Raw genomic sequence first — 23846 nt, 5'->3', positions numbered from 1 at the left:
GCCCTTTATCTGATATGTCATTTGCAATTTTTTTCCCATTATATAGGTTGCCCTTTAGTTTTATCAACTGCTTCCTTTGCTGTGCAGAAGCTTTTTATCTTCATGAGATCCCAATAGTTCATTTTTGCTTTTGTTTCCCTTGCCTTTGGTGACATGTCAAAAAGGAGAATTATAGACTAATATCCCTTATGAACATGGGTGTAAAAATTCTCACCAAGACACTAGCCAATAGAATCTAACAGTACTTTAAAGGGATTATTCACCATGACCAAGAGGGATTTATTCTTCAGCTGCCAGGATGGTTCAACATCCACAAATTAATCAACATAATACACCTCATTAATAAAATAAAGGACAAGAAGCATATGGTCTTCTCATTGATGCAGAAAAAGCATTTGACAAAATACAGCATTCTTTCTTGATTAAAACTCTCCACAGTATAGGGATAGAGGGAACATACCTCAATATCATAAGAGCCATATACAAAAAGCCCACAGTGACTATCATTCTCAATGAGGAAAACATGAGATCTTTTCCTCTAAGGTCAGGAATAGGACAGGGATACCCATTTTCTTCACTGTTCAACATAGTACTAGAAATCCTAGCCTCAGCAATCAGACAGGAAAAGGAAATAAAAGGCATTCAAATTTGCAAAGAAGTCAAACTCTCACTTTCCATAGATGACATGATATTTTATGTGGAAAACCTGGAAGACCTCACCCCAAAATTGGTAGAACTCATACAGGAATTCAGCAATGTGTCAGAATATAAAATCAGTACACAATAATCAGTTGCATTTCTATATACTGTCAATGAGATAGAAAAAAGAGAAATTAAGAAATCCATTCAATTTACAATTGCACCAAAAGCCATAAGATACCCAGGAATAAATCTAACCAATGAGGTAAAGGATTTGTACTCTAAAAACTATAGAACTCTTATAAAAGAAATTGAGGAAGACACAAAGAAATGGAAAAATAGTCTATGCTAATGATTGGAAGAATAAATATAGTGAAAATGTCTATGCTACCCAAAGAAATCTACACATTCAATGAAATCCCTATCAAAATATCATCAATATTTTTCACAGAGTTGGAAAAAATAATCTCAGAAATTGTATGGAACCCAAAAACACCCAAATAGCCAGAAGAATGTTGAAAAAGAAAACCAAGACTGGGAGCATCACAATGCCAGACTTCAAGCTATATTACAAAGCTGTGATCATCAAGACAATAAGATACTGACACAAAAACAGACACATAGATCAATGGAACAGTATAGAGAACACAGAAATGGACCCTCAACTCTATGGTCAACTAACCTTTGACAAAGCAAGAAAGAATATCCACTGGAAAAAAGACAGTCTCTTCAACAAATGGTTTTGGGAAAACTGGACAGCCACATGCAGAAGAATGAAACCATTCTTACACCATACATTTTCTTACACCATACACAAAGATAAACTCAAAATGAATGAAAGACCTAAATGTGAAACATCAAAACCCCTGAGGAGAACACAGGCAGTAACCCCTTCAACCTGGGCATAGCAATTTCTTGTTACATGTTTCTTTTTTAAAAGAATATTTATTTATTTGAGAAAGAGAGAGAGATTGAGCAGGGCAGGGATAGAGGGAGAGGGAGTGAGACAATCTCAAGAAGACCCCCACTTAGCTCAAAGCCTAACAACACAGAGCATGACCTCATGATCCAGGGATCATGACCCGAGCTGAAATCAGGAGTCAGACACTTAACCAACTGAGCCACCCAGGTACCCCTTCTCTGTCTGTTTCTATCCTGCATATGGACATCTACATATGCTTGCCATGATAAATATGAGGGGAAAGTATTTAATTTGTTTTCTAAGACAGCTACATAAATGTGTGAAGATTGAAGATGAATCATTTGATACCTTTGGTATAAGTACAAGCGTCTGATAGATGCTTAATAACTAATAAAAATTGTAATATTAATAATAATAAGAACAACAACTAACACCAATCTATAGCATTCTATTTAATAATAAAAATAACTTTATTTTAAAGGTGAGTTAACAGGGATGCCTTGGGAGTTCAGTGGTTGAGCATCTGCCTTCCACTCAGGGCATGATCCCAGAGTACCAGGATTGAGTCCCACATCAAGCTCCCTGTATGGAGCCTGCTTCTTCAATCTCTGCCTATGTCTCTGCATTTCTCTCTCTCTCTCTCTCTCTCTCTGTGTCTCTCATGAATAAATGAATAAAATCTTTTAAAAAATAATAAAAAATAAAATTAAAATAAAAATAGGAGAAAAATGAATTATGTATTCCTACATAAATCCATAAAAGAATACCAGTTGTATCAAATATTTGAATATAAAATATGAAATAATATTATTCATAAAATATAGATGGATATCATAATTATGGTGATAGAGATAACCCTTCAAGGAATAATATATAGCAAAACCATATGCTGAAGAAAAATAAAGGCCACATACATTTTAAAATGATTACACATCAAAAATGCCACAATTGGGGGATTCCTGGGTGGCTCAACGGTTTGGTGCCTGCCTTTGGCCCAGGGCACGATCCTGGAGTCCCGGGATCGAGTCCCGCGTTGGGCTCCCGGCGTGGAGCCTGCTTCTCCCTCTGCCTGTGTCTCTGCCTCTCTCTCTCTCTATCTGTGACTATCATAAATAAATAAAAATTGAAAAAAAAATTTTTTAAAAAATAAAAAAAACAGAATTGGATGAAAAATAAATGAGGAAAATGACTTTAATGTGTGAAAGTATTAGAAAGATAATATCCTTAATTTAAAAGTAGCTCTGATAATTGAAAAAATGCTAACAGGAAAAACAGGTAAAGGCTGTTAACAAAATAAAATATAGAAAACTTAGTCACTACACATATAAAAAGTTATTTCATCTGATTAGAAATCAAAGCAATTAGAAAAAGATGTATCACTTTGTAGCTATCATAACTCAAGCAATGTGCAATTATTTAGGCATTAAAAATAATTTTGTACTTCTGCACTCAACCCCGTAAGAGAATATTGTGGCTGACAAATGCTTTGCCAAGAACAATTGGAAAATGAAGGCAAACACAAACAATATTCATTTGAAGCCATTGGAGAGCTGATGAAGCAACCAAAATCCAAGAGGAAAGAGAACAGAGGGAACTGACATTCTACAAGCTACTTTTCTCATCAGTGTTTTGAAGGTCTTTAGTGTACCTGTAGGAAACTGAGAAACACAATAGAAGGTTGTGACTATAGGGTGGAAAAGAGAGAGAAGCCTTTGAAAATCCCAAGAGGATCAAGAGACTAAAAGTAGTATGTGAAATTCTCTATGCACTCAAACCCTAGAAAGAGAGAGACACAGGGAAGGAATTGCAATACTACGCTTTTCAGCATAACAACATTTTCTAAATTCTTAAGATGGGCAGGAGAAGAAATTGGGAATATAAGCAAAAAACTACTAGACATACAAATAGATTTCAAAGTGGTATGGTCTCAGGAAAATAATTAAAAGTTAGAACCTACCAAAATGTGTCCCTAGTGAGCATCTTAGTTCTGAACTGTGTCCCATGGAGACCTTCACTCCTAGGAGGTAGGGTGAACCAGGTGTACACTGAACCTTATAAAAGAAACCCTGCATTTCAGCTTTGAGGCAGATTCTTTATGATTACATTAGGTTACATGCATGCACTCAAGCTGCCTTCCAGAGAAGAGTGAACCTTTTCTGGAAAAGGAGAAGGGAAAAGAAAATAAAAGAAAAAAGAGAAGAAAAGAAAAGAGGAAAAGAGAAAAACAAAAAAATATAGAAAATATAAATATTTAATATTTTCATAAAAAAATATATATGAAATTCAAATTTCATAAAACAATTACCCAGCATTTAAATAAAAACTCACAAAGTAGTCCAAGAAATAAAGCACCCTCCCCCCTAAAAAACCCCCAATCAGGAAACCCAGTGTTGATTTAGTTGGAATTATTGATAGTGACTTTAAAATAATGTCAATCATTATGTACAATTAATAGATAAAAAGATGAAGAATTTCATTATAAAACTACATTTTAAAAATAATCAGTAATTAGAAACATATAATAGTTGAAATTAGGAACACAATAGGTAGACTTAACACAGATTGAGCTTAGCAGAGATGAAGATCAGTAAAGTGATGGAAGCTTTGTAGAAAATATCTTTGGAATAGAGAGCAAAAGTGTTTACAGAGAAAAACAAGACACTAGCTGAACTATTCAAAGATGCAGATAATAAGATTGCAAAAAGAGCTAAGAGAACAGAGAAAAAACAATACTTGAAGAGGTAATGGCTAGAATTATTCCTCAATTGAATAAACATGCACAAACATGCACACACACACGTGTAGGTGTGTCATAGTAAAACTATTTGAAAACAGAGCAAAGAGAAAATCCTATAAACAACTGAGTTTGGGTTGAGGGTGGAAGAAGACACCTCCTCTGAGGTGTAAGGGCCTGACAAAAGTTGACCTTTCAAAAGGAATTATGGAAGCCTGAAGACAATGGAACATCTGTCATAGTAGTAATAGGGGTCATGATTAGGAAGAGACAAGGAAGCTTCTAGGTTGCTGGTAATGTTCTCTACCTTAGCTTAGGTGGTGTACATGTGAATATGTGCACTTTGTAAAAATTCGTCCAACCACACACTTATGAGTTGCGTATTTTTCACTCTAGGTATTGTTTCAATTAAAAAAAAACTACAAAAAATCTCAGAAAAAGATATGTAAATCAATATTTAGTGACAAGGAATGATGTCCATACCAGCTTGTCAAATTATATTTTCAAACAACATGAAGCATATAATCTTACTTATAATTTTTAAAATTATATACATTTGTAGATTTTGTAGAAATATAAATACCTGAAGATATGTTCACCAAAATGTTGAATATTATCTCTGAGTGGTAGACATAGTGGTGAAATTTTGCTTTCTTCATATTTTCCTTTCTACATAGTTTGAATTACATTTAAAAATGAGCATGGGGACTCCTGGGTGGCTCAGCAGTTGAGCGTTAGCCTTTGCCTCAGGGCATGATCCCTGAGTCCCCTCCATGGAGCCTGCTTTTCCCTCTGCCTGTGTCTCTGCCTCTCACTCTTTCCGTGTCTCTCATGAATAAATAAATAAAATCTTTTAAAAATTTTTATTTTATTTTTTTTTAATTTTAAAAAATGAGCATAACCTCCTTCTCATAATAAAATGAGGCTATTTTCATTTTGTAAAATAAAAAAATTAACATCTCAAACCTGAAATTCTCTCCTTGTTAAATATAGAAACGTATCAGTGTCAACTATAAAGAGATTTTCTAGTCTTAATAGAAGCTGCAGAAAACCAGAAAAAAATCAGTCTCCTCAAACCATACATAAGAATTTTAGAATACAATTTTTTTCCTGCACTTTTCATTTTATGCTAGTAATCTGGGGAGTTATAACAATGTCTGAGTTTTAGAATAAGATTTTTTTAATTAGTACATACTTCTGCTGGTCAGTTCTCTTTAAGGATCCTCGTGTGAACCACAGATTATGAAAGCTAAAGATTTATTACTGCAATTCATTTCTGATAATGGAGCAGTTTTTTAATTAAACACCACATTTAAAAGAATTAAGCATATATTAGGACTCTTAAATATATAACTAATTTGTTAAAACTTTCAGACCTTATTCTAACTCTGATCTACACCTCTATCAGGTTTACAAAACTGTGAACCGTGATAGTAGAAATTATACCCAGCCAGGCTTTGTATGCCTAATTGATAACACCATGCCAGGCAAACAGAAATTATCCAAAGAGACTTTTGCCTTCTTTAATTGTTTGCTTATTTTCATATGAATCAAAATAGCATATTAATATGTTTTTAAAAGAATTAAAGCTTAGGGCCTTATAATAAAAGTAATAATCCCTATTCTGCTTCTCCACTGTTCCCCAGACACAAATATCTGGTATTATTCTTCTAATTGCCTCAAAGACTCTAAATTATTTGCTTATATAGATATTTTAAAATTTAAATGTCTTCTTGAGATGTTTCCTAGTTAATGTTTGTGCAGTAGATGAAAACTTGAAGCTCACCTACACCACAGCTTTCATTAGTATTCTCAGTTCCCCTACTGGCCGTCTCCTCCGCAGCAACAAACTAAAACCTCTGTCTAATCATCCATGAGGAAATCATCTAAGGTGATACCTGTCTTCTGTGTTTTTACTTCTACCTCTCTTCAATACCCCTGACATCCCTCTCTACCTACCATGGAAGTATTTTTATTTTAGCAACAAACACATCATAGCTTATTTTTCTGTAACTTGATTTTCAATTTGAAAACAATAAATGGCATTTATTTTATTTCAAATTTCAATCTGAAGCCTAGTAAAATGTGAGGAATGCATCACGTTTTCCCTGAACTCAATTTGAACTCACCCAAAAGAAACTATTCATGGAGTTAATTTCAAATGGATTTACCTTTTTTTTTTCCTCTTTTTCTTTTTTTTTTTTTTCATCTCTTATTATAAACCTAGGTTTTTTGTTTGGTAATGTCCCAATATTTCTACTTATTCTCTTTATTTCCCTGAGAATTTCCTCTACTATTCAGCACAGTTCCTCCCTTCAAATCCAGGTCTTCTGTAGAGACTGGAAGTCTGAAAGCTGTGTTTCCTAAGCTTCCTTTCCAGCAGTCTTGTGGTTTTGATGACACCGTGTTAGGTATTTCTGCAGGGTTGATAAGAGAAGGAAAGAAGTCTTACACTCTTAAGACATTGGCACACAGTAATAGACTTTGAGGTTTACTGTGGCTTCTGGGCATTCTCTTGAGGACATCCGCTTCACTGCTGTAGGCAGCTGAGATGGTGAGCAGCACATTCTTGTGGTCTCTGAAATTTCCTGATTTCCAGAGACTTAATGATAATTAGAGATATTTTTCCTTCAGCCCTTCTAAAGGTTTTAGAAACATCTATTGCCTACATTAATTTCTCTTTCACCTCAAATATCTAGGATAATTTCTGGTTTTGTAGCAGGTGCCCAAGTGATATACATCCAAACTCCTGCTCTAATCTGGATAGTTTTTCCTTTTTTTTTTTTAAATTGAAACCTAAATTTACATTTTTAATACATTAAGTTCCATTCACAAGTCACCTGGATTGGATCCAGTTTCTTAATCTATGTATTTGTATTTTTAATTATTTTTCTATGTTTCATCCTAAGAAAATGAACAAGGAAATAGGTTGAATTTGGTACATGAGAAATTTGTCATGTGTTAATTGTTTAGGCTAAAAATACTTTGTTAAGCATTTAACAAAATGATAAAAGTCCTCAGCAAAATAGGTTAAGAGTGAACACATTTCAACAAAATAAAGTCTATATATGAAAAATGCACAGCAAACATCATGCTCAACGGGGAAAAACTGAGAGCTCTCTCCCTAAGATCAGGAACAAGGCAAGGATGTCCACTCTCATTGCTTTTATTCAACACAGTACTAGAAGTCTTAGCCATAGCAATCAGACAATAAAAAGAAATAAAAGGACTCTAAATCGATTAGGAAGAAATAAGACTTCCCCTATTTGCAGATGACATGATACTATATATAAAAAATCCTACAGACTCCACCCAAAAAGCTGTAAGAACTGATAAATGAATTCAGTAAAATCACAGGATACAAAATAAATATAGAGAAATCTATTACATTTTTACAAACTAATAATGAAGTAGCAGAAAGAGAAATTAAGGAAACAATTCCTTTTATAATTGTACCAAAAATAATTCACTACCTAAGAATAAACTTAATCAAGGAGTTGAAAGATCTGTACTCTGAAAATTATTAAAAAATGGTGAAAGACGTTGAAGATAACTCAAACAAATGGAGAAATATTCCATGCTCATGAATTGAAAGAAAAAAATATTGTTCAAATGTCCATACTACTCAAACAATATGTAGATTCAATGAAATCCCTATCAAAATACCAATAGCACTTTGGTTAGGTTTATTCCTAGGTATCTTATGCTTTTGGGTGAAATTGTAAATGGGATTGACTCCTTAATTTCTCTTTCTTCAGTCTCATTGTTAGTGTATAGAAATGCCACTGATTTCTTGGCATTGATTTTGTATCCTGCCACGCTACCGAATTGCTGTATGAGTTCTAGCAATCTTGGGGTGGAGACTTTTGGGTTTTCTATGTAGAGTATCATGTCATCGGCGAAGAGGGAGAGTTTGACTTCTTCTTTGCCAATTTGAATGCCTTTAATGTCTTTTTGTTGTCTGATTGCTGAGGCTAGGACTTCCAGTACTATGTTGAATAGCAGTGGTGAGAGTGGACATCCCTGTCTTGTTCCTGATGAATGGATAAAGAAGATGTGGTTTATGTATACAATGGAATATTACTCAGCTATTAGAAATGACAAATACCCACCATTTGCTTCAACGTGGATGGAACTGGAGGGTATTATGCTGAGTGAAGTAAGTCGAGGGTATTATGCTGAGTGAAGTAAGTCAGTCGGAGAAGGACAAACATTATATGTTCTCATTCATTTGGGGAATATAAATAATAGTGAAAGGGAATATAAGGGAAGGGAGAAGAAATGTGTGGGAAATATCAGAAAGGGAGACAGAACGTAAAGACTGCTAACTCTGGGAAATGAACTAGGGATGGTAGAAGGGGAGGAGGGCGGAGGGTGGGAGTGAAAGGGTGACGGGCACTGGGGGTTATTCTGTATGTTAGTAAATTGAACACCAATAAAAAATAAATTAAAAAAAATACCAACAGCATTCTTCACAGAAGTAGAACAAATAGTCCTAAAATTTGTTTGCAATGAAAAGCCCCAAAATAGCCAAAGCAGTCTCAACAAACATGAACAAAACTAGAGGTAGCAAAATTCCAGATTTTAAGACATACTACAAAGTTGTAATATTCAAAACAGTATTGTACTGGCACAAAAATAGACACATAGATCAATAGAACAGAAATCCCAGAAATAAATCCACAATTATATGGTCAATTAATCTATAACAAAGGAGACAAAAATATTCAATGAGAAAAAGGCAGTCTCTTCAACAAATGGTGCTGGGAAAACTGGACAGCTACATGCAAAAGAATGAAACTGAATCACTTTTTAACACCATACACAAGAATAAACTCAAAACAGGTAAAGAATCTAAATGTGAGACCTGAAACCATAAAAATCCCGGAAGACAGCACAGGAAGAAACTTCTCTGACATCAGCCATAGCATGAGTTTTCTAGATATGTCTCCTGAGGCAAGGGATATAAAAGCAAAAATAAACTATTGGGACTACATCAAAATAGAAAGCTTCTTCACAGCAAAGAAAACAATCAAAAAACTAAATGACAACCTACTGAATTGGAGATGATATTCACCATTGATATATCTGATAAGGGGTTAATAGCAAAAATATATGAAGAACATGTACAACTCAACACCAAAAACCAAATAATACAATTAGAAAATGGGCAGAAGACAAGAACATATATTTCTCCAAAGAAGATATACAGATGGCCAACAGACATATGAAAATATGCTCAACATCACTAATCATCAGGGAAATACAAATTAAAACCATAATAAGATATCAGTTTACCCTGTCAGAATGGCTGAAATAAAAAAACACAAGAAACAAGTGTTGGCAAGAAAAAGAACAACCTTGTGCACTGTTGGTGGGAATGCAAACTGGTACAGCCCCTGTAGAAGCCAGTATAGAGGTTCCTCAAAAAATTAAAAACAAAATTACCATATGATCTAGTAATTCCACAACTGAGTATTTAACGAAAGAATACAAAAACACTAATTTTAAAAGATACATGCACTTGTATTTTTATTGCAGCACTATTTACAATAACCAAATTATGGAAGCAAACAAATGTCCATTGATAGATGAATGGATAAAGAAGATGTTGTGAATAATGGAATATTATTCAGACATTAAAAAAATGAAAACTTGCCATTTGCAACAACATGGATGGATCTAGAGGGCATAATGTTAAGTGAAATAAGTCAGTCAGAGAAAGACAAATACCATATGATTTAACTTATATGTGGAATTTAAGAAACAAAACAAATGAACAAAGATAATCCAAAAACCAGACTCTTAACTGTAGAGAACAAATTGATGGGTTACGAAAGGGGAGGTGCATGGACAGATGGGTGAAATAGGTGATGCGGATTAAGAGGACACTTATGATGAGCACCAAGTAATGTATAGAATTGCTGAATCACTATATTGTACACATAAAACTAATACAGCACTGTATGTTAATTATAATAGAATTTATAAATAACTAAATAGACTATTTTTAATAGGATATGCTCCATATGATTTCATTTAATCACAATAGCTAGATAAATTGAAGCTGTTATATTCTCATTTTATGAATGTGACAGCTGAAACACAAAGGCATTATGAATTAAGTTTATATATCCTATTGTTCAAAGTTATGTGATTTCTACCATAAAGAAACATGTCTCTAAGCATAAATTTAAAAATGAAGGGATTTCCCTTCTTTTACTTGTATCCATAAACTGGCTTATGATTCCCAAAAACTATCATAATAATGCCTGAAATTAAGAAGATGGATAAAAAATGTCCAGTAGTAGATATGTGCAAGCTTACTTATAAATTGAATGCAAATTATCAAAGTTGTAATGACAGTAATAATATCCTAAGTAATTTGAAAGCTATAGTGTTCTAAATTATTCAATACTTACACATAATTTCATTTTTCTATAAAGCAACCTTTGTATGATAAAGATATAACATGTAACATTAGCAATGAAGAAAAACTATATATGCAAACCCATGACATGTAATAACGTTGTCTCCATTCAAGCTGTCCACGGAGGACAGATACCTTAAGCTCATATATTTTCTAGTAGCACTTAAATCTTTAAAAAAAAAACAAAAAACAAATCACTCTGCAGACTGCCAAGATCAAATTGATCATTGCAAGCTTTATATCATCTTAAATAGTGTATGGACATAGAACCCTACAAATCATTGACTGTAGTAGAAATTTTGAACTTCTAGACTTCTGAACTTTTACTGGAGAAAGTCAAGTGGCTTAGAGTTCCAGTCCAAAGTTTGAACCAAAGTTCAAAACCTAGTTCTTCCACTTGGTCATGTGAACTTTAGCAAGCTACACAGTATCTCTAAGCTTGTGTTTCCTTGTCGGTAAATTTCTAGTACTGAACTCCTCAGACTGCACTTAACAATTGAATGACATGATGTACATAAGAACCAAGCAAGATGCTGGCCACAATTTTTTTTTCCCAATGTCAGTTATTATAGGTTGCTAGTTTCATAAGATGAGGTTGATGGGGGAGGGAACATGCATGCCAATGGCATGAATTCATGCATCATTTATTAAACAATGGTCACAGGAAGAGAGGGACATCTGGGTGGCTTGAGTGGTTGAGCATCTCCTTTGGCTCAGGGCATTATCCTGGGGTCCTGGGATTGAGTCCCACATTGAGCTCCGTCTCCCAATGTTCCTGCCTCTCTCCCTCTGTTTCTCTCATGAATAAATAAATTTAAAAAAATTTTAAAAGGAAGAGAAATATATAACAAGAGAAATATAAATTCTACTTTTGTGTTCAGTAATAAAAATTCTATGTTCTATGATATAATTTACTAATCACTCTCACTTACTGCTTTCCCCAAAGTACAAGGAAAACAAAACGTGTGTCACACGGAATTTCAGCTTCTTCCCAACACTGCACTTCACCAGTGGCACACCCACAGAGCATATGGCCAACGGAACATTCTCTTCTGCATTCGGCACTTAAATCTTCCCTCCAGAGAGGTCCTTCCTTCTGGGGCTCATGCATTTAAGATGTAATGCAGTTTTTCAATTACCATTTAATCTGGTAGAGAAGGAAGACGCCTTCATTTGACTTTGCACTGGTAACGGAGGAGGGCAAATCTGTTCAATGTATTTTCTTTTTTCTGTTTGATGTATTTTCACCTGATGCTATATAGTATCTTTCACAGAACTGCACAACACCTGCTGATCCACTAAAAGTCCAGTGTTTAAATCAGCCCACTTAAGTTGAAATAGTAGTGCTCAGTAAGGGAATTTTTGGAGATAAGGAAAGGTGATGACTCTCAATCATAAGCAATAATACATTCATGCTTTTTATAAAACTGGCTTACCTAATCATGTTCCTCAAAATCAGTTCCTGCAAAGAGACTTGCATAAGTAATGTTGATGTAACCGAACCTGGAAGACCCAGGCAATCCCACCTTTACATATGTACCAGTATGATCAGATCTTTGGCAGACTTCATCTGGACACAGAGATTTCTGCTTTAACGACACCTGCAAGGGATTCCTAAACTTTGGTCTCTGCACAAAAAGATATTGCTAATTGAGATAAACCAGAACAATACTTCATGTGGACTGCCTACAGCATAGCCCACACCTCACTACAACAGGTAGAAAGGCTATAAACTTTTTGCACAACAAATTCATTTTCACCAAGTGACTGCTACCATATTTTAGACATTGCTAATGTTGATAAACTCTCAATCAGCTTTTAATCTTTCTTCCTACATTTACCCTTATTGTGCTGGTTGTCTTCTGAAGCGCTGGACATGGGTCAACTAGTTGTGTCTCCATTGACATAGGTCAGTTTCTCATGCTTGGATTTCCTTCAATGTCACTGCTGTTTCTCATCTATATTTTCTTGACAATTTTTCATATCTATGCTTTTAAAATCCTGGTGGAGGGAAAGTGTTTCTGTCTGATTGCTCAGAAGTACCTAGACTCTTTATTTAATTGGCTTTATTGGTTGAACCATATGAGGTTTCCAGTTTTGACCACTTTGGGCCAAAAAAGGTGACGACTTTTTATCCTACCTAATATTTCGACAATGTTTTGTTCATATTATACTTTCTGCTTTTCTTTTTTTTTAAGATTTTTTAAAATTTATTCATAGAGACACAGAGAGAGAGAGGCAGAGGCAGAGACACAGGCAGAGGGAGAAGCAGGCCCCATGCAGGGAGCCTGACGTGGGACTCGATCCTGGGTCTCCAGGATCATGCCCTGGGCTGCAGGCGGCACTAAACCGCTGCACATCCGGGGCTGCCCTACTTTCTGCTTTTCACAACCTTTACACCTGCTGTGTAGGGCTAGAGGCAGGGGTTACTTCTCTAAGATACCTAATATGGTTGTATTATCAATGATATCATTGATACCTTCTCTTTTGCTTATTACCATGTTGACCAAATGACCAGTACAGTCATAGTGGTTAAACTGGCCTCACAGACTAACCCTGCCCTGTTCTTCATGTTTTTTTTGTTCTGTACTAATCTTTAGGTACAATGATTTCTCTGCTTTCTGTCCTTTTCATCATCATTACATTTTTTATTATCATTATTACTGTAGCAGAAATGTACATAACCCTTATTATGTGTCAGTGCTATGCTCAGTGTGTTACATATATTACTCATTTAAATAAATGAAGTTATCTATTACCTCAGCTAGGTGGAGGGATGGGTGACACAGTTGAACTTATTTGAATTGCCATACAACAGAGAATATTTCCAAATAAAAATTTAATTGGATTATTTTATAAATAGATTTTGTTGCGTGTACTTTCTAGTAATTTAAAATAAAATTAATTATAATCACATTGAATGGCTATCCGGCTCCAATTCCGGTAGATAATCATACCAATGAGGTACACAACTCCAAAGGACTCCATCACAGAAGAAAATGCAAATGGCAACCCCTAGAATACAGCCACAAAGCATGCTTCCTGGAGGTATGTAATATTTTGTCCCTTTGTTTACATATCAGTGAGACAGTCTGAAATAGATTAAACTATGGGTTCCAAATACTGATTTCTTCTTTTTTTAATTTTTATTTATTTATGATAGTCACACACAGAGAGAGAGAGAGAGAGAGACAGAGACATAGGCAGAGGGAGAAGCAGGCTCCATGCACCGGGAGCCCGATGTGGGATTCGATCCCAGATCTCCAGGATCGCACCCTGGGCCAAAGGCAGGCGCCAAACCGCTGCGCCACCCAGGGATCCCCTGATTTCTTTTTAACTGAATGATTATAAATAAGCATATGATTGCTTCATGGTGGCCAGAGTGTACTCCCCAGCCTTTGACTTTGGGCTTGGCCAGGTGATTGTGATCTCTTTAGCGAATGGGTTGTCAGTGGACATGATATGGGAAAGGCTTTGGAATGAGTTTGGTTAGTTGCTCTCTTGCACTCCTACCTCTTGCCCTGAGAAGCACATGCCACATGTTACCTCCAAGAAAGATGACACACTACTGAAGCTAACCTAGATAATGCAACCCACAGCTTGCAGCCAAGCCCAGCTGAACCCAAATCCCAGATGACATAAAGAAACCCAAGTGAAATATACATTCTTACTGTTTGATGATAATACACGTGAGGTAGTCTGTTAAAAGTGTTGATATGACAATGGCTGACTGTTAAAACAACCTGAGGCTGAAATAGCTAAACAAGGTAACAGAGTATGTTTGGGGTCTGTCTCATATGAAGGTTGTGTTGTGAGTTTCTCAAAAGTTTCTATTGTATCATTACTGCCCTCATAGCCAGCATCATCTATTATTTAGATACCTTAATTGCACAAACATTCGTTTGGCGTCTCTAGGTTCTAGAACTTATGGGGATGCAGAGATGATTAGGACATCATCACTGACCTCAGGGACCCTAATGTAATTGAAAGTAATAGATCGGTAACACAGTAACAGAAAATAGTATGATAAACAAGTATACGAAAGGCCTTGCACAAAAATATCAGGCTTGTTTGTTTTACAATAAACCAGTGTAAAGCTAATCTGTGACTGTGGATCTAAGTCTTGCCTATGTGGAACCCAGTTCACATGTATGAGAACCAAAGCCATCATTCTGGCCTCTCTTAGTACCACACTCCATGGAAATGGGTCTATGAAACTCAGTCCTCTGGCAAACCCACTTATTCAGAACATAGCTGAAATACGAGGAAGCAATTTCTAAAAATTTCCAGACAAGTAAGATAGATGTCATAAATTCCATGCACTGAAATTCATATAGTGTATTCCTAATATTTCCCTTGATACCCTCAAACCCGGAAGTATTCCTTTTTATCAGGCACAAATCATAATATATCATGCAGTAGTTCATTAGCATGTTTTTGGGCAGCAGAGTGAATGTAGGCACAATGTGTATGTGAAATTGGAATCCAAAAATGAAATGAAATAAAGGACCACTCTACAGACCCACTGAGATTCTGTGATTTAAGAGGGAAAAAACAGTGACCTCAATAATAAGAAAAGTCTGTGTCTGAACCAAAATAGAAACAGAAGTTTCTATGGCTGGACTGAAGATATACCTTTGGGTGGTAGGGGGAAGAAGACCAATAATTGGTACCTGCCACTTTCCTTTCTTTTTATTTAAATTCAATTTAGTTAACATAATGGTGTATTATTTGTTTCAGTGGTAGAATTTAATGATTAATTGCATATAACATGCAGTGCTCATTACATCAAGTACCCTCCTTAATGTCCATCACCCAATTAACCACTTCCCCCACCCACCTCCCCTTCAACAACCCTCATAGTATTTCCTAGAGCTAAGAGTCTCTTGTGGTTTGCCTCTTTGTTTTTATTTTATTGTATTTTTCCTTCCCTCCCTATATGAGTGAAATCATATAGTATTTGTCTTTCTCTAATTATTTCACTTAGCATCATACTCTCTTGCTCCATCCCTGTTGCTGCAAATGGCAAGATTTCATTCTTTTTGATGGCTAAGTAGTAGTATTCCATACATTCATCTTCTTTATACATTCACCAGTCAATGGAAAAGTGGGCTCTTTCTATAATTTGGCTATTGTGGACGTTGCTGCTGTCAACTATGAAGTGCAGGTGCCCCTTTGAATCACTCTGCTTATATCTTTTGGAAAAATACCTGGTAGTGCAATTGATGGGTTGTAGGATAGTTCTATTTTTAACTTTTTGAGGAATCTCCATACTCATTTCTAGAGTGGCTGCACCAGTTTCCAGAAACATACCCTTTACTCTATGGTCAACTCATCTTCAAAAGCAGGAATGAATATCCAATGGAAAAAAGACAGTCTCTTCAACAAATGGTGTTGGGAAAGTAGACAGTCACATGCAGAATGAAACCTGACTACTTTACATTATTTAAGTATACACTGATCACATTCTTTAAAGGACCTCTTGTGGCACCACAGATACTTCACTTGCCTCTTTTGCTATGTTTTCTATAATATTTTGTTACCACTGTCTAACCAACACTGGTGCTCACAAAACATTGTTCTAAGAGACACCCCTTCCTCTACTCATCCTACCCTTCTCTCAATCATACATTTGAAGGTAAGCTGTGCCACATAGTTCGTGTTTCTCTTTAGGAAACCACTTCTTGTTTCCCAGCTTACATTTCCTCATATATAGAAAGGGAATGATAAAATTTATTTTGCAGAATTATTCCAACGAGTAAAGATCTCATGTGTAAAATGTCCATCCCAGTATTTGGCATAGAGTAAGTAGACAAATAAAATAAATTTAATTTGAATAGCAAGGTTTCTAACATGAGTGATCATCTAATGGAAAAGATGAAATATAGCAACCTTGCCAAGTTTAAAATTATTTCACCATAAAAAATAGTAGGAATATATCCTGTTGCATACTTAATTTATCAGATATTCAAATAAAGGAATCAATCCCTGTCTATAATTAATTTAATATTCAATATTTCCAAAAATGAACACTATCTTGACTTTGTCAATACCCTCAAATCTAAATGGGGGTATTTCTAAAATAACATATTTTTCCATATGCACAAATTGAGGCAAAAGGAAATCAGCATTTGTGGTAGCTTTTCCAACTGCAACAACAGGATATTTGGTCTGATTGTTTTATTATCTCAGTCCTAACGAGGGTCATGCATATCAAAAGCCTTAATTACGGATGAAAGACATGACTCACAGTTGATAAGAAAGAAAGACATTAGTCTCACTAGCAACCTGCTTTCCTGTGCAATGCTGTGGTCTGTCTGATGGAAGAAAACTGCACTGTAATTATGGCATCCTTTTCAGGATGATTGTAACTGTAAAAGACTTGTCTTCTGACCACAATCTGCCTTTTGTTCATGAGCTAAATTGCCACTTATTCAGCAACTAACATATCCTTTGTGCTTTGTCTTGATTTGCCAGATGATCAAGAACTCAACAAAATATGCAGCTAATTGTTTCTATTTCACTTAGCAAATATTGAGAAAAGAATGAATATTTCCTCCAGTTATTTTGGAAGTTGTTCCCTTGGAGAAGCTTAAAGGAGTATTAACTGTCATTCATGTGGCATGAAAGGAACAAGTTTTCATTTCAAAATAGAATATATTTGACATTAGGGGCTCATGAAAATATTAATAATGGCAAGGGAGGGCAAGTTAGAATCAAATGATCAGTTTTTCATTTTAGGGTCATTCTCACTTGAATACCAAGATTGACTGTCAATCACTTATGACCTCAATTTATAAAATTTAAACAGAAATTGCCAAGTGCAGAATGTCCATTATAATAAATTATCCAACTAATCTGCATAAAATTTTTTTTTCCCTTAATGATAAAAGGGAACTTCAAATTCATACCTTAGGAGTTCTCTAGGGAATGGTTTATAGAAGTATGACATAGCAGGAGAAGTGCTATGTCCCCACAAAAATTTTCCTCCAAAATCTCAAGTCATTAATTAAACCACGCTTAATTTTGACAGATCAGTTAATTAAAATTGCATGCTTTTTCCCTGGATCTTTTCTCATTTAAAAAAGTGCTTTCTGTGAACAGTCAGCAACAAAGTCTGAGGCAATTATCTCACGACAGGAATTATTCCACTACAGGAAAATTTAGGACTTGAAATAATCACTACTTTGTGGTTTTAACACACCTTTCCCCACCACCCTGCACCCCCATGTACCCACACACAGTGAGCACACCTGAATCTTCAACACCGTGGAGGTGGATGAATGTCCAAGTCACTTTTATTTAGCTTAATTCTTCTCACTGTGGTAATTAGCTTTCAGTATCCTGGCAGACTCAGGCATACTTCAGGATTTTGAGTCTATGTAACCATATAGGCTATATATAGATTTTTCCCTACAAATTTCTATTTTCACTTCCTCATTACCAATTTTAAAAATTTCTCCTTTAGGAATGAAATGTTCCTTATTAGATATCACTCCAAACGTGAAACATTCAAATATTTTTCCAGATGACCATGGGAAAAATTTTAAAATGTTTTTTTTTTCCAAGTAGGTGGGAATTAGTATGTCATTTTATTTTATCTTTATTGAAGTATAATTGACAAATAGTATTATCTTAGTTTCAGGGGTGTGACATACTATTTGATATTTGTATACATTGCCAAGTGATCACCACGATAAGTCTAGTTAACAAAGTTAGTATTTCAATTATTACAGATGGTCTAATTATCAGTATTTTCTTATTAAAATCTAAAAAGTTAGACCTAATATGTAATAGATTTTGTTTATTTAAACAATAAGTTAGAAATTGAAATTTTTTTAAATAGTTCAACAGTAACCTCGATGTACAGCTTTTTATGAGTCAACAAATCTTCATTCATTTTATTGGATTTCTTTGTTCTTAGCTAATATGAGAGCATTTTATTTTTAATAAGAATGTTTATTTCATTTACATTTATCATGATAACTGATGTCATCATTGTAAACTTTTTTGCATGTTTTTCTATGTTCTTTGATTTATAGCTACATCTATTAAGACTGTTTTTGATATTTTCCATATTTTACCATATTGGCAGATCAGAAACATTTTGGCACAGAGTATTTTATAAGAAGGCATGATGATATACATAAAAAACTCAAGCTTTGGGGCAGCCCGGGTGGCTCTACGGTTTAGTACTGCCTTCAGCCCAGGCATGATCCTGGAGACCAGGGATCGAGTCCCACATCAGGCTCCCTGCATGGAGCCTGCTTCTGCCTGTGTCTCTGCCTCTCTCTCCCTCTTTGTGTGTGTGTCTCTCATGAATAAATAAATAAAATCTTAAAAAAAAAAAACTCAAGCTTTTTACTCTGTTTTCCTACAATACAGCACTGTCATGTTGTTCTTGTGCCTAAAGCACCGCAAGACTTCCCAGCAAAGAAAGAATAAAACTGAGCTCCTTGCCCTGATTTACACAGCCCTGCATGGACATCTCCTACCTCATGTCCTACACATTCACCATTCTTCTCCAGACAACGCTGGCCTCCTTTCTCGGTTTTAATCTCACCAACCTATTTCCTGTTGGAAATAGTTGGAGATTTCAACAACTGAGCCTTCCAGGTGCCTGAATTCTTCTCTAACATAACATTGTCTCAGTGCCTCCAATACAGGCTCTTGTCCATATGGTTTGCCATTTTATCTTCACTTCTTTCAGTGAAGTCATTCAGTAATATTTGTTAAGTGTATGAAAAAGTAAATAACAGTTATAAGGTAGATTTCAAGGAATTGGCATCCAACTCGTCATACTGTTCGGTGTCAACTCTCCCGAGTTGCTATTGGTTTCTAAATAGGACTGGAAAAGTAGCTAGTTCTAAAAAGATTAGGGTGATAGTAAATTCATTTTTATTTGGCGAGCTCATTGATGGATTGATGAACATACAAAATATATAACTATCTCTCTACAGTGTTATGTGTTACACCAAGACAGCAACAATAATAACAACATAACTTAGTTCTGAAGTCCTACCAGGCAAGACTTCAAGGGAATCCATGACCAAAATACAACCAGAAGAGTTTTCCCAGAATAACTGTTTTAGCCATATTGTAATTGCAAACGTACTATTGATTGCCTGCAGGAACCCAGTGAAATATCCCAGAAACCCTCATATTTTGGATTTCAAAGAAAATGCTCAAATTTCCCAAGTGTGAAAGTAGTTCAAATATTATTTTTCAGTCCATGAATCCAGATGTCTTTCTACAAAATATGTTAAAATAAAAGATATCTGGATTTTCACTTGGGTTACAGTTGCCAGATTCAACCAATAAAAATAGAGGATACCCAGTTAATATTTGAATGTGAATTTCAGGTAAACAACAACAAAGGTTTAGCAGAAGTTTGTTCCATGCAATATTGAGAACAGAAATATTTGCTCTTTATCTGAAGCTCAAATTTAACTGGAAAGCCTATCTTTTTACCTGATATCCCAGACCAGGGTCCATTGCCAAACAGGATTTTCTCTAACTGGTGCACTTAGGATACCTATCCTATTAATAAAGCATAGAAAGTCAGCATCCAGTTTTTGCTGCCTGGACTTCCCAACTATAAAAAAAAAAAAACAGATTCACTGATTGCCTTAAACTCTGGGTCTTCATGGGTGCTTTGACCCTGAGCTCAGTGATGAATTGGGCCTGAGATGTGGAAATGTGCATTTGCATACTGCATCTCCATGTTTGTTTCCATTCACAGCAGTTTCCTTTTTGCAAAATCTTCTGAGACTCCATTAAAAATCACTTGGTTACGTTATTCTTCTAAAGAACTGCTGTTTAGTTAGTTATTCAGTAGAAACTCCAAAGCGTTTTAAGGTGATAGCACTAATGGGAAATGGCTTATGATTCCCAAATAGTGTTAAGTGTACCATAAACCTTGATAGGACATAAAGCATGGCTGCACCAGGGAGTTACCTCATTTATGTACAATGTGGGGTGGAAGTTTCCACTTAGCAGTCAGAACGTTTCATACGCTGGGAAATATGATTGCTATATGTCGCGTTCATTTTTAATGATTGTGTTCCTGGCTTGCAAATTCAGTTCTCCTTTTCCGGTTGGAATTTACTGTGAAAAAAGAGAACATAAAATGCCAAGCTCTTAGATTTCTGCTAATAAGCATACAAATGGATCTGCACATGGACCCAGCCTACCCTCATTTCTTCTGTTTATCATGGGGGAAAATGCAGGCTTCAGCTTAGCTCCCTACCTGTCCTTTCAGGAACCTCAGGCTAATGAGTAGCACTTCTCTCCATGGGATAGACAACTTTTTTCAACTGGGTACTTCACATTGGTTATTAGGCATTTTCATGACATCCCATAAAATAACTCTTTCTCGATCCCAAACCACCATAGCCACACTCCACTTCCTTTCCCTCACTCACAGCCCAACTCTGCAAGCTCTTCTGGCCACACATTATTTATTGCCTCCTACTCCACTTTGCACCCAGTGAACTATTACTTCCACCTCTAGCGTTTATCCAACCTGCTCTTTCCCAGATCATCATACTCCACAGCCTGTGGATAGATACTGAAGTTCCTGGTAGGCATAGCAATTGCCGCCAAAGATGTCCACATTTTAATTCCTAGATCCTTGAACATGTTATGTTATATGGCAAAGGCAAATGAAGATACCAGATGGAATTAAGGTTGCTAATCAGGTGACTTTAAAATAGGGAGATTATCCTGGATTATCTAAGATGGACCAATGTAATTATAGCAGTGTTTAAAAAGGTTAGAGGGAGGGGTGCCTGGGTGGTTCAGTTGGTTAAGCCCCCAGCTCTTGACTTTGGCTCAGGTCATGACCTCAGGGTCATGAGATGGAGCTCACCACCACTGCCTCCGTCCTCCCTCGACCCCAGTCAGGCTCCATGCTCAGCAGGGAGTCTGCTTGAGATTTTCTTTCTCTCTCCCTCCTTCTGCTCCTCTACCTTTTCTCCCTCACCCCCCGTCAAATAAATAACTTAAAAAAATAAAAAAATAAAAATGTTAGTGAGAGAAGAGACCAGAGAGATGACATTATTAAAAGGATTTGGCTCGATGTTTTTGGTGTTGAAGATGGAGAAAGGGGCCCAAGAGCCAAGGAATGCAGGCAACCTCCAATGAGCTGGAAAAGTCAAGAGAATGGACCCATCTAGAACCCTTAGGAAGGAATGCAGCTCTATCAATGCCTTGATTCTAGCTCAGCAAAATCCATGCCAGACCTCTGACTGACAGAACTAGAAGATAAAAAATTTATGATGTTTTAAACCACCTAGTTTATGTAACTTGTTAAAGCAGCAGTGGGAAATTAATACAGGTCCCTTGTTCTAACTCTCCACTAGCTTTCCTCCCACCTCTCAGGCTGCAGGGTTTGCACGCAGACCCTCTCCTCCTCTCCTGCGTGCAGGGTTTGCACGCAGACCCTCCTCTCCTGAGTCTTTGAATACTCATGCTCTGTCCTAGATGCACTTTCTACGTACACTGCATTGTCCCCATTCAGGGCTCTATGCACCACCTCTAAGCAGATAACTTACAAGTTTATATTCCAACTCAAGAAGTATCCGGGCCTATAAATACCCCTGCTTGCCTGACAGCACTTCTCAGATGAATCACAGTCACTTTAAAACAAATAGGATCTAAGGATGAAATTCCGACCTTCCCCCCACCTCCAATCTTGATTTTCTTTCAGCATGTTCTAGCTTAGTAAAGGGAACTACAGTCCACCTAGTTATACAAACCAGGCACTTAGAAGTCATCTTTGAAACCTCTTCCTCTCCCTCATCTCCTATGTGAAATCCATCACCATCTCCTATCCATTTTATTTACTAAAAATTGCTAAAATCCATCTATTTCTTTACATCTCCCCTGCCACAATTCCAGCTATATTAGCTTGCTATTGTTATCTAATAAATTAGTACAGATTTAGCAGCCTAACACAATGCCCATTTATTAGGTAACAGTTCTGTAAGTCAGAAACCCACAGTGTGGCTATGGCTCTAGCCAGTGGGCTGCATTGTCATCTGGGGTGCAGAGTCCTTCCACGAGATCATTCTTGTTGGTAGAATTGATACAATTTAGCTTCTTACAATTACAGCACTGAAATCATGGATTCTTTGCTAGCTATCAGAGGCGGACTGTGCTCAGCTTTCAGCGGCCACCCACGTTCTTGATCACACAGTCCCCTCCAACTCCAAGTTAGCAATGGAGCAGTGACTTTTCTACTTCCCGTATCTCTGACTTCTTGTCCTGTAACCAACTGGAGAAAGCCCTTTACACATGGACAAGTCTCTGTCTTAAAGGCAACTGTGCATATACCATATAATATAATCAAGGATGTGATCTCATCAAATTAATAGATACTGGAAATTAGGGTGAGATATCTTTGGGAGAACATTTTCAAAATTCTGCCTACAATGTTGGCCTGAATTATCATCATTGTTCTCTATATTATGAATTGACCTCCTCTAATTCACTCACTCAAATCCATTCTTTCCCCCAACTTAGTCTATTCACACTACAGCCAGAGTGATCATCTCAAAACGCACACCTGATAATATTACCCACATACTTCTGGTGTTCTTGACTATAGCCATAACCTAAAGCAGTGCTGCCTAACTTGTCTGCAGCCCAGTGCCTACAACTCCCTCCCCCCACCCTGACATTCTGGGAGATCAGCACAGAATACTCCAGCAACTACCTAGACATTCTCATAGCATTTCAGAATAATTTTATGTCTGACAAAGCTAAAAATAAATTTAGGACTTATTTTCATGTATTTTTTATTTTAAAATTTCATTAATTTAGTAATTTATTGTTATTTTATGCAAGTATTAGACTGTGAAAACATTTCTAAAAGTGGCCCCTAGACACTAAAAATTGGGGAAGTGCCCTACTGGGGGCTCTACACTCTCGGGCTTTGACTTCTCCAGCTCTCTTTCATGCCTGTAGCCTCTGACTCTTTGAACTCCAGCCACAATGCCCACCAGGTAGTTCCTTTTGCTTTCCACATTCCTTGTGCCACGGCTGACAGTCATTACTGGTTCACAACTTCCCCATTATATTCCCTCACTACCCTGGAGGTCTCCAATATGTACCTATCA

This window comes from Canis lupus, chromosome 24, assembly GCF_048164855.1.
Source record: "Canis lupus baileyi chromosome 24, mCanLup2.hap1, whole genome shotgun sequence".
Taxonomy (NCBI): domain Eukaryota; kingdom Metazoa; phylum Chordata; class Mammalia; order Carnivora; family Canidae; genus Canis; species Canis lupus.
This window is presented reverse-complemented; position numbering follows the sequence as displayed.